Source organism: Dipodomys spectabilis, unplaced genomic scaffold (genome assembly GCF_019054845.1).
Source record: "Dipodomys spectabilis isolate Male_0828 unplaced genomic scaffold, ASM1905484v1 ptg000185l, whole genome shotgun sequence".
Lineage (NCBI taxonomy): Eukaryota > Metazoa > Chordata > Mammalia > Rodentia > Heteromyidae > Dipodomys > Dipodomys spectabilis.
The window spans coordinates 387,652-400,660 of NW_024870862.1; the positions used below are offsets into that span (position 1 = coordinate 387,652).

At 38.8% G+C, this 13,009-nt stretch overlaps 1 pseudogene; it reads right to left on the reverse strand.

Moving 5' to 3' along the window:
* Positions 1–7,242: 7,242 nt before the first annotated feature.
* Positions 7,243–7,339, reverse strand: LOC122121178 (annotated as a pseudogene).
* Between the last annotated feature and the right edge of the window lie 5,670 nt (positions 7,340–13,009).

Genomic DNA, 13,009 nt, shown 5'->3' on the forward strand with positions numbered 1-13,009 from the left:
CTAAGTCTGAGCTGGAAGCTCGAACAAAGCATTCTTCTCTGCCATTTAATAACTGAAGTCTTATGTTCTGGCTGAGGTGTCCAATCAGGACACCTAGCAGCCAGTCACTGCCTCCAGGGAGATCACAGTACCTAGACTGTAGGAGTTGTCAAAGTTTCTGGTTCCATATTCTCTATCCCTCTGTAGGATGTGAGCCTAGACCTCTAGGGCCTGGTGGCTATCACTCATTTATCATTCCTCATTGCTGAGTCACAGGCTGGTCCGAAATCTTGGCAAAGATATGAAATAGTCAACAATATATATGCCGAAAGGGATATGCCAAAAAATCTCACCCTCATAATTCCCATTAGAAGGGAGCCTTGGGGTGCGAATGTGGCTTAATGGTAGAGTGCTTACCTAGCATGCACTAAGCCCTGGGTTCGATTGCTCAGTACCACAGAAAGAGAAAAAGCCAAAAGTGGCACTGTGGCTTAAGTGATAGCGGGCTAGCCTTGAGCAAAAGAAGCTCAGGAACATGCCCAGTACTTGAGTTCATGCCCCAAGATTGGCAAAAAAATAAGTGAGCCTGATGAGACATATTCTTCTGGGAATCAGAGGAGGGCCGAGGTTATAAGGTAAGAGGTAGGGTAGAGGGTAGGTGTTGGTGGTTAACCTCTGTAAGCTACTCAGGAGGCTGAGATCTGAGGATCCCAATTGCAAGCAGGAAAGTCTATATGAGACACTTTTCTCCAATTAAACACAAAAAGCCAGAAGTAGAGCTGTGGTTTAAGTACTAGAGTGCTAGCCTTGAGCACAAAAGCTCAGGGATAGGATAGCATCCAGGCCATGAAATCAAACCCTAGGACTGGCACGCACATGCACACACACACACACACACACACACACACACACACACACACACACAAGATAGAGCATTTGCCAGTCAGCCTGCACAAGTTCCATCTCTAGCAACTCAATATGAAAAAAAAGTGGGAGAAGGGAAGTAAATACTTGCTCCAGGACGTGATATAAGCAGTGCCAAAATTCCCCAGGAGTTCTAAGATGTGGATTCAGGGCAGAGGGCCTCAGGCAGAAGGTACAGCATGGGCAAAGGTCCTGAGGTGTAGAGCAGATGGTGTGGGTGGAATGAAGGTTCTGTGGCTTCAAGCAAGTATGGCAGGACATTCAAGGCTGAGTCACAGGTAGGGCAGAGGGTGGGGTCCCACAATGGGGACCAGGGGGAAGATTAGCTCGGCTTTTTACCAGGGACCCCATCCATTTCCTGTGGCTGGAATCTTATTTTTAACAGCTCCTGACCCTCCGACCTCCTTTGCATATAGAAGGCAGGGCAAACGCAGGGAAGAACGCTTGTTTGACCCATTGCAACAATGAGAAGTATAAGTTGTCATGTTTAAAACGAACTTTACAACTTTGGTGCGGGGGGGGGGGAAGGTTGGGTGGGGGGCCGAGGGGAGGCTGGGAAGTGATGGGAAGGGGAAACAAAGAAGGAGGCTACAATGCTTGGTAAGAAATGTACTCATTATCTTGCCCATGTAATTTTAACCCCTCTGTACAGTATTTTCACAATAAAAAGAAAAGAAAAGCTTCTAGCACAATGCCACCAGTGGCTCAACCCCTGTAAATCTTAGCTACTCAGGAGACTGAGATAGAGATCTTATGTGAAGCCAGCTCAGGGGAGGAAAGTTAGTGAGACTCTTCTTGCCAATGAACTACTAAAAGCCAGAAATGGAGCTGTGGCTCATGTGGTAAAGTGCTAACCTTGAGGGAAAATGTTAAGAGACCAGAGCCCAGACCCTGAGGTCAAGCCCCAGTAATGGCACAGAAAAATTAAAGAAAAGCTTTCAGGAGCTCCTACTCCACTGTGGTGAAAGACTAGTCCTCAGAAGACTGAGATGTGAGGACCACAGTTCAAAGCCATCCCAAGCAGGAAAGTCCGAGAGACTCTGATCTCCAAGGAACCTCCATAAAACCGGAAGTGGCTCTTTAGCTCAAGTGCTAAGCTGAAGAGCTTAGGGACAACGCCCAGTCCCAGAGTTCAAGCCCCATGACCAACCCCTGGCCTGCTAGTACCTCTGTGGCTCTAGGCAGAGTACTTTCCAGTGGGCCCTTAAGGGTCTCCCAATGTCTAGGTGTCCTACGCGGCTTGAGAGCAGCCTGTTTGGAGGCCATTGTCTACAAAGCAAGACATAGTACCAGAGAAGGGTGGAGCCTTGGGGCATGGAGATAATCAGAATGGCATCTGTCATGCATGTAATGTGGATCTGAGCAGTAAATTGACGTCTCAGACCACAGTTCTGAGCCAGGAGGGGCAGAAGCTGCAAGATTTCATACCAGGTAATGCCCATTCATGCAGGTATCACAAGAGTGTGAATTTGTCAGGCACACCTTGGGCAAGTGTTGAGTTGGGCTCATGAAAGACTTGTAGGCTCAGGAATCCACAGCCGGCTGGCTGATGCTTGTAGCAGTAGCTGTCCCTGGAGTCCCAGTGCTCAGAGGCCTGCTTTTCTCACCAGTGCTCAGGGACACAGGAAGGTCTGCAATCGTGGGCTGACTACAAATGAGCATCCATAGTGCCCTCTCCTTGGTCCTGAGGCCCAGTGCACAAATGGAGGGACTGGTTCCATGGAACTTACTTCCATGGCCCAGACCCCTCAGCCCAAGAAGGATTTAGGGAGAAAACACTTGATATGCCTGTAGAGTTTACTGTGACAATGCCTCAGGACTGCCCCCAGTTCTAGCTCAGCTCATCATTACCACCTTCCTGTGTATGTTTGTGTGTGTGTGTGTGCGTGTGTGTGTGTGTGCGCGCGTGCACGCGCGTGTGCGTGTGTGTGTACGCATAAGCACCTTGGTTCTAGGGCTTGATCTCAGGTCCTGGGCTCTGTCCCTCACATTTTTCATTCAGGGCTAGCACTCTTCCACTTAAGCCACAGCTTTTCTTCCAGCTTTTGGGTGGTTATTTGCAGAAGAGAGTCTCACAGTCTTTTCTAGCTGGGCTGCCTCTGAATGGCAATCCTCAGATCTCAGACTCCTGAGGAGCTAGGAGTATGAGAGCATGAGCTATTAGCATCTGGCCACACTTCCTTTCTTGGCTAAAACAGACTACCTCTCTCCAGCTGAGCACCCATCTACAGCTACCCCTCCTATCCCTGGCTTCAGATGAAACATAACCTCCTCCCCTGAGGAAAAAGAATGGGATCAGGTTTGAGTTTTATGTTCTTCACAGTCAGAGGCTGGTGGAAGCTGATGTGGAGGTCAGAGATCTAGGCCAGGGCAAGTAGACAGCTGTTAGAACAGAAGAGTGTAGGAAAAGATATCCATGCAGTTGGATGCCAGTGGCTCATGCCTATAATCCTAGCTACTCAAGGCTGAGACCTATGGATCAATCAAGATTCAAAGCTAGCCTGGGCAAACTCTTATCTCCAAAGAATCATGAAAAAGATGGGAAGCGGAGCTACCGTAGTTCAAGTAGTACAGCACCAACCTTGTGCAAACAAGCTAAAGATACCTAGGATAACACCTAGGTTCTGAGTTCAAGCCCTGGCAAACACACACACACACACCTCCTCTGGAGGTGGACAAAGATATGGATAGCTGAACTTGGGCTCCAAAGGAAAAGTGGAATATTTAGGTCTCTGACAATTTAAGACTCATTATAGATCCTGATAGGGGGCTAAAGGCAAGGTTGCAATGGAGAAGCGGCACCATCTGAATTTAGGAATAGGCAGACAGGCACTCACCAAGTGGACAGAGAAAAATGAGGGAAAAATACACACACACACACACACACACACACACACACACACACACACACACACCACACACACACACACACACACACCAACGGGTAGCCCAAGGCCTCAGCAGTCCTTGAGCACATGAATATTCCAACCCCCGGGAAGATGGCAACATTGGTCTCCGAACAACTGTAGACAAAACTCAGAGCCTCTCACACATCTGGAATGGCTCCTATCACAGCAGGGCATTTCCTACTGTACACACAGCTTTTTGCCAGAATTTGTTATTTTTTATTTCAGTTTTCTCAAGGCTAGCATTTTATTGCTTGTACCACAGCTCCTTTTCTATCTTTTGCTGGTCACTTTCAAATCAGAATCTAGTGGACTTTTTTTTTCTTGGTCTGCTTTCAAACCACAATCCTCAGATTTCATCTTTCTGATTAACTAGGATTAAAGACATGAGCCATCAGTGTGGCTTCTACTTTTTCCTCTATAGTTATCTAATGCACATACTTAGATAGTAATGTAAAACTGAGAGTATAGAAGCAAGATGTACAGTGATGATATTGTCCTGTCAGAAATTCAAGTTAGTAATGTAAATTTCTTCATAAGACCATAAACAAAAAATACCATGATACAGTGTAAGAGAACTCACTATTGAACATATGAGCTTTAAGAGCTTTCTAATAGATCCATTATTTATTGTTACCTAACATTATTAAAACATATGAGGCATTAGTAAAATAGAAGTCCTATGCATGACTACATAAATTCCTTGTTTTTTTAAAGACACTTGTTTTCATCTAAAAAAGTAGGCCTGTCTATTGTCTTCATGTGATTTTGATGATTGAAGGTACTTAGTGAGAAGGTGAAAATGTATTAGTAGTCCTAAACTATCAATTCTCATTTTTTCTTCTTGGAGAATATAATGATCAAAGCAATAGTTCAGAATCAGCAAGCAATAGTTCAGAATCATGCTTCCAGTGCAAGTGGATCACCAGTAAGAAATTCTCAATACCATTTTACACAAAGTTTTGTCACAGATACAATCTGCCTGCCTTCTCTAGCTGCTTTACTAGCTTGGACCTATTTCTTCATTGTACAGGAAAAGTGTCATTCAACTGATTTCAGTCAGATCTGTTACTAGAATTACCAAGGATTTAGATTCTTGTCTGTAATTTGGTCAAAGCTATGTCTCTTTATGTAGGCTACTAAAAATGTATTTACTAATTTCAAGTAAATACATAAATTCTATTTCAATCTTTTTTAAAAAATACAATTTTGTTTGCTCTATCAATTGATCAGAGGCATGGATTTTGTGGCTAGCTAGGTCATTGCACATGGGTATCACTCTTCCTTTCTCTATTTCATGGTTCTCATAGATAATATGATTGCGCCATAATTATCCTAATTTATTTTGCTTTTATATTTTTGGTTGTATCATTTCACTTTTTGCTCTGCCATTTCCCAAATCATTTATATAGAAGGCATTATTTCATATTTTCTCATTCCTAGAATAAGCTGCACATGAAGACATCACTGGTTCTCATTTTCAGTCTGTACCTTTGAATATGGAGGAACATCTTTCCTCTGTTCTCCATCAATTCCCTACTCTCCAGTTAGAATAATTTCGAATAGTAAAATTAGAAAAAGAGAATATAAATCATGGTGAAAAAAATATGCAGAAAATTCACCGGATATTTCTGACCAGTTCAAACAATGTGAACTGTTAGGGAAATACATGGAAACCTCATTCCCACTGGCTCTCAAAGTCTCTGCTTAGTGAATTCTTAGAAAGATGAGGAACAAGATGAAAAAGTAAGGAATAGTATCAATTGCAAGACAAAAAATGGAGAAGGATCCAAGTAAATTTCTTCATTGGGCTACTGAAAATATTCAGCTTACTACAGTGTGGAAACTACTTTTCAAAAAGGCCACTCATGTGAATAATAGGGGATGATGATGAGTATACCCCACTTCATCTGGAAGCCGACAGTGGACCCTTAGACATTGTCCATGAGTTGGTGGCTCAAGTGGCAAATGCAATAACTGTAGATGGCTGGACACCCCTGCACAGTGTATATATGCAGAATAATACCAGACTGGCTTCTTTCTTACTTCATCATGATACAGATACCAATGCCCTAACTAAAGGCCTCTTGACCCCCTTACATCTTGTGCTGAGAATTGAGATAGCAAAGATACACTGGATCTCCTTCTGTTGAACCATTATATAAACCAGGCGTGAAGAACAACTTAGAAGAAACTGCATTTGAAATTGCCCAAAGGATAAGTATTTATCACTACCTCTATGAAGCTGTGGAAGGCTGTACAAATTGTTCTCTTAAGTCCTAATGGTCGGGTTAAGTTTCTTAAATTTCAAAAATGCAAGTCCATCCTTTGTGTCCATACAAAATATTTCCACAATCCAAATAAGGACAATATCTTTTTTTTTTTTTTTGCTCGGTCATGGGGCTTGAACACTGGGCCTGGGCGCTATGCCTGTGCTTTTCAGCTCAAGGTGAGTGCTCTACCGCTTGAGCCACAGCTTCACTTCCAGTTTTCTAGTGGTTTATTGGAGATAAGAGTCTCACGGACTTTCCTTCCCGGGCTGGCTTTGAACCGTGAGCCTTAGATCTCAGCGTCCTGAGTAGCTAGGATTACAGGAGTGAGCCACCAGCGCCCGGCAACACCAATACTTACTGTAAAAATTCATGAATTCCGTGGAATTCTTCCAAGTGAATTGCCTGCATTGGATGTTAAAATGAATTCAAGAGTTTTTGTATACATGTATAATGATTTCTGCAGAGTTTGTGATTTTTTAATCAGAAATAATTTTAACGTATCTGTTGAAATGAGTAGTACAGAAACTAAAGTATTTCTGGTGGTTGTCTGAAAAAGAATATTTTAAAATATTCTATATTCTATGTTTGCATAATGTCCATAATTTATTTTATTCTTTCCTAGATATACTTTGAATTCTATATTATTTTATAATATATAGGTTCATTAATGTGTCCTTTCAGATTGTATTCCATATAGAAAGTTTTAGATTCCTTTTTTGCGTAGGTCCTAATATTATTTTTCTTTGGGATAAAATGACAATTTTGTCTAATTTCAAAAGTTTTGTAAAGTTTATGCTATGTAAACGCCTTTCTGAGGTGAAGATTTAATACACTAATGCCAAACTAAATTTAATTTAAAGGAATTACGTTTGTTGTTACACTTGTTATTTTGTAATCAACTTTTTTTTTTTTTTAGGTCCGGTCCTGGGGCCTGAACTCTGGGCCTGGGCGCTGTTCCTCAGCTCTTCAGCTCAAGGCTAGAGCTCTACCACTGAAGCCACAGCGCCACTTCCGGCTTTTTTCTTTTTGCTTGTGTGGTGCTGAGGAATCGAACCCAGGGCCTCGAGCATGCAAGGCAAGCGCTCTACCGCTGAGTCACCTTCCCAGGGCTGTAATCAACTTTTTAATAACTGTTTTTCATTCCTTGCATCTGAAGAATGAAAAATACGGAATACTTCACAAATTTTCATATCATCCATGTGCAATTGCCATGTTAATCTCTGTATTGTAATTTGGGAATACGTGCTGCTGAAGCATGTAGTATCTTCTAAATTTAAGTAGTTAGTGATGCAATCTTTATACAGGCTTATATCCGTGGGTGCCTACTTGGAACAAGGAAATCTTATTGTTCCTAACAATGCTATTATTTCCCTAAAATTCTGTGAATAGGGGAAAAATTACATGTTCAATCGATTGCTCACATTTGCAATTTTTTTTGTCAATGAAAATTTTAAGTCTTTTTCATTTGGAATTTGATCATACTTTCAATAATTTATAGCTAGGTCCAAAGGTGATGGCTTTTTCAAGTACTTATTGATCCAACTGAATTAGGTTTGTGGAGCTAATGGATTCAAAGTAAGCCTTGCTTAAGAGCTACTTATAACATTCTGCAGCTGACATTTTCCCAAATGAGGTCTTACTGGCACAAATGTCTACCTGACCCTTTACTCTTCTCCCATGTAGGAACAGACCAATCAGAATATCTTACCCTGACAACATAGATTCTTTTACTTGAACAAAACTTAAATGTTACAAGGGATCATAGAGAGATGAACAGTTCAGTCAGAAGTGTTCAGACTAGAAGGTATTTTATCAAAATATAATTGTTTATTATATCTAACATTTCAAAAGTAGCTAAAGCCAAGAAGGTGAAAAAATTGATCATATGCGTGATTACTTAATGTCCTGGCCTGTCTACCATCCAACCAGGCAGGAACTTACACCACTGCATTTCTATCACGAAATATTTTCATAGTTGCGGGAGAAGTCCAGATGTTTCTCCTCATTATTAGGCCTTTAATTGGTAATGTTTTAATGGTAAAGCTTTAGGTCCAACTCTATCAAACACTGAGGTACAGATAATGGAATAATACTTTAAAAGAGAGTTGTCTTTGATACTGTAACCACAACAGAACAATGCAAAACATGTGTCTTGTTCTTATATTATATAGTTATATATTTTATATTTATATGTGCTGATTTTATATTTCACACAGTGAAACTTACTAGAATTAGTTGATAATTTCACTAATAAATTAATATTTATTTATTCCAATAAATAGAATAGGAATATAAATAATTAGGTTTAAAATGTATATTAGAATATATAAAGTATCAGAGCAATGTCTTTGGTATAAACTTGTGATACATTCTAACTGTTCTTGGTCTTCTGAATTCACATGGTAAAAAAAACAATGTTGTTTTCCGCTAATCTAAAAGGGATTTTGCTCTGCTTCTCTGTTTATTGTTTTAACTCGCTGGTCCCAAACTGTTTTTCTCCATATTTCTGAAGCAATCCTACTAATTATGCCCAAATTTTGCTGATAAGGTGTCTAACAAATATTATTCTTCTGCATGACACAATGATTCCTAGGATCCCAGGTCCCAGTTATCGGCATCATCAGATAACAGAGGCAAGACTTCTCACCAAGGCCCATGCAACATGCCAACACAAAGTATTTGAAGATCCATCTCAAGTTCTAATTTCCTATATTTAAGGGCCCCAATTCCTTGAGATGCAGGAATTAGCAGTAAGCAATTGTGAAATGCACGGCAACTTAAAATGAAAGATGAGATTACAAAATTTGAGAGTATGTATGACAATTCAAACATTCAACTTACAGCTGACCAGCCCATATGAGTGAACAAGTTCACAAAGTGTCATAAGATTATTTTTAATACCCCTCCCCTATGATTAATGAAAGATTTTAGTCCTGCATAAGTGAGCCAAAAAGTAGTTCCTGGAAGGATAGATCGATAATTGGTCTACCAAGGCCCAGAAAAATTTACTTAGAGTTCAAATGTAATTCAGAAAAATATTGAGAAGATCCTTAGTGCTTCAAAACCCTGGGACTTCAGTACAACATATTTCAGTGGTATAAAAATGTCACTCTCAAACCAATGATGATCTACATCTAATATTCTGAAAATTATTCCTTTTCAAATTAACTTTTTAAAATCACATTCGCCAAAATAACATTTGACAAGTAGATGATACTTAGTGACATTACAAGTTTTTCAAGTGTAGGGAGCAAGTTACAATAGAGTTGAATTATTTACCCAGCACTAATGCCCAACACGTTCAACCATTCATTAAAGTGTAGAAATAGTACCACCCACAATTTGTGTTTTTCAGTAAGGGCCTTCGAGAAATGTGTTAGATAGATCAGCCTCCCAAATTTCAAACCCAAATATTAGCTAATAAAGTCAATGTCATCATTTAATAAGGTACATTTTAAAAAGTCACAAGTAGTTGTCTTATCATATGTAATAATATGTTTTCCCTATCTGTCTAACATAGGAAGAAATATGACTTAAGTCTTGAATATGGGTACTCATCAGAGATATGACAAACATAAAATCTGTCTTCTATTTCTATCATATTCCTCTATAGGAATAAATTTTTGTATTCTTCTTTTTCCAAAACTTATAGGTAGTAGAAAATATTATCCCATGTAAAATAAAACAATCACACCATTGTACAAAGCCATTTATAAGAACTGGTAGTTAGGAATACATTCTATGCCAATGTTTTTACTTTCTTTTTGATTAAAGATTAATCTTCCAAATGGATGAGAATAAAATCATGGTTAGGTGCTTCACGTCTCCTGTCTTGCAAATTTGAATGAATTATGGAAATATAAGCTGACATCAGTTCAAGCATATGCAGTATGGAAACTCCATGAAATGTACATAAACCTTTCAAAGTATTAATAGACAGTGTAACAGGATGACTATCAGGAAGTTGAAAACAGAAAGGAATTATAGTAAAGACACAGAATGAATGAAAAATGAACAAGGGGCAAGTACAGCTAGAATACTCAATCTACACATATGATAAAGGAAGTGGTAAATCTGAAATAAATCTTGGAGAAGGGGTTGGTTGAGAATGATGGAAGGAGTGACTCTGATCCAAGAGCATTGGACAATTAGATGGATATATTTAATTGTAACACTTGCACAACCTTTTGAAATTCAGTTTAAAAACACAACAAAAAACAAAAACACACAAAAATCACAACCAATCTGAAATCTCTAGAAAGTATGAATATGACCTCCACAAATTTTAAGCAGTTAATGAAGGAAGGGTCGTCATGGGAAAAGCAAACAAAGCTATACAAAGAGAGAAGTTTGGGATAGGGGAGAATTTTGAACAGATTTAAATAGATTGTCTAAGGTTATAAATCACCTACATCTGCTGCAAATATTATCTTTCTTCTATGAGTTCTCTGTCTGAACTGGATAATCCAGTCGTGAGACACACTTGATAGCTTGTGAAGACAGAATGGAAGAAACAAGATCAAGAACCCATTACTCCACTGGAGAGAAAACAATCCTCTATGCTTTCTCTAATCTCTTCACTACTCTTTCTTCATACTTTTAAGTCAATTGATTTTGAATTATATTTTTCCTTCTTTCTTCTGACAAAGTAATTGGTCAAAGTAATTCCTTAAATATTATTTGCCATTTTCTTCTTTCATGCTGTTTAATTGGCCAAGCAAGTCTATTAAACTTCCCTCTTGCATTTGGTTGCCCTGAAACTTAATGTAAAACGTTGTCTCCAGAAAACAGTCCAAGAAGCTGTGATCACAAATATTTGGCTGTATTTTTTCTTTTACCTTGAAAATCTTCTTGTGTCTAAAGTGCCCACAAAAATAAGTAATCCATCACTTTTTGGTTCAATCCATTCTAACCTAAAAGATATATTTTGCTAAGAAGATGGTTAGAGGAAACTGAAAAATACTGCACTTTTATCTTCTATCTTAATATTCTCCTTAGATACCATATCAGGAACAATGAAGTTATTCTATGCAAAATTATTTCAATAGATGATTTTTCTCTTGGTCTTGCATTTGTTCACCAAGATGTATGGAGAAGCGTAGAGTTAAATCACCTATACCTAGGAAGACAGTGTCTGTTACAAAAGGACAATGCTTCTATGTCCTGCTTCTATGTCCTCCTCTTAGCTCTTGCCTGATTTCCAATTAATCACAGCATTTTGGCTTCAAGTTTAGTGAAGCTGAAGGACTATATGGGCTCCACCACTGTTACATCTTCATGATTTCTCTTTTAAAACTATTTAAGTTGCTTCATTTGGATGTGGAATTTATTTTCATGTCTTCATTCAATCTGTTCTGCATTGTAGTGAGCCAAATAGGCTCTGTAAAATCACTTTTGGTAGTAAAATTACTAACACAATTTAGTGCTGGGAAGTTGGCTCTTTGGTAGAGCGCTTGCCTTGAATGCCTAAGGCCCTGGGTTCGATTCCTCAGCACCACATAAGCAAAAAGAAAAAAGCCGGAAGTGGTGCTGTGGCTCAAGTGGTAGAGCGCTAGCCTTGACCTGAAGAGCTGAGGGACAGCGCCGAGGCTCAGAGTTCAGGCACCACGACTGGACATCCAAAAAAAATATTAACACAATTTATATAAAAAAGTTTGGCCTCCCTTCACTGCTGAAGCCAATACGCTTAGCAAGGCTTTCTAAGAACTATGTTTTCTTACCTTTTCCATTTGCTCAATTCTTTTCTGAACCCAAAACATTTTGGCTTATGTAATAAGAGAAGTCTTCACTATTTCATGTTATTAAGGATATTATTTTTTGTGAGCCACTTAGAAATGTGAAATCATTGGTTTGAAGTATCCAATCAGATTTTTTTCTGTGTTTCACTGCTTCACATGCAAAGACATTGTAGAAAATGTTACAAACAGAAATGTGTAATCCCAACACCTTCTTTCATTGTGGAGGGCACTTTCTCCCTAAATATTTTGACTCAAATTATCTTTTTCAGAGAATTACGGTTTGGTAATTAAAGGTAAATTCACAAAATTGATGTCTTATTTTTTAAGAATTTGAATTTAAATTCCAGTATATCCTTGTTTCAACATAAGAATGTATTTCCTGGGTAAGGATAATTCCAAGGGAACCTACAGGATTTAGAGCAACGTTTCTGAGGTTTGTTTGTTTAGTGTGAAAATGAGCATCTTCACCCACATTGCTTCCTCTCTACTAAGTCTCCGTGGATTTCTTTGCATGAAAGCCTATTCTCCGAGGCAATTTTAAATTTTCTTAATAGGCTAAGTTGTTAAAAATTTTGAACAATTCAAATTTACCTGTCTTAACTTTAAAACCCTTGAAATACCTTTATCAGAACTGCGAATTCACAAATCCTAATTCCACCTTTACCATCAAAAAGTTAACATGCTGTTTTCATGATATGGTGTCCATGCAGCTATTATTTTCCAGTGGTTTTGTACTGCGTATACATAACCATATAAGCTGATGCTAAGCAAAATGAATTCCAAGATATGGAACCAGATTTTTTCAATTGTGGTTGTTGTTTTTGATGAACTATGTGATTTGTTTTCTCTGGGTTTTCCCCCTATTGTTCATTCCTGCTGTATTTGATTTTGTATTGTGTATGCATTTACCTTAAATAGGGAAGGGAAGAGGAAGAGCAAAATGGTGAGACAAATGACAAAGGGAAAACCAATGCAATAGCAACACTCCCAAGACAATATATTGGAAATGTACATTACAGCTTGTGAGGGGTGAAGGAAAACTGTGAGAAAAATGAGGGGGGGGGGTAACAAGTTTGAAATGTTTTGTATTTACTACCTTACAATTATTGTAACCTCACTGTACATCAATTTGATAATAAAATTGAAAAAATAAGCTGCATAAAATGTAATTTCACTGTATTAGCACAGT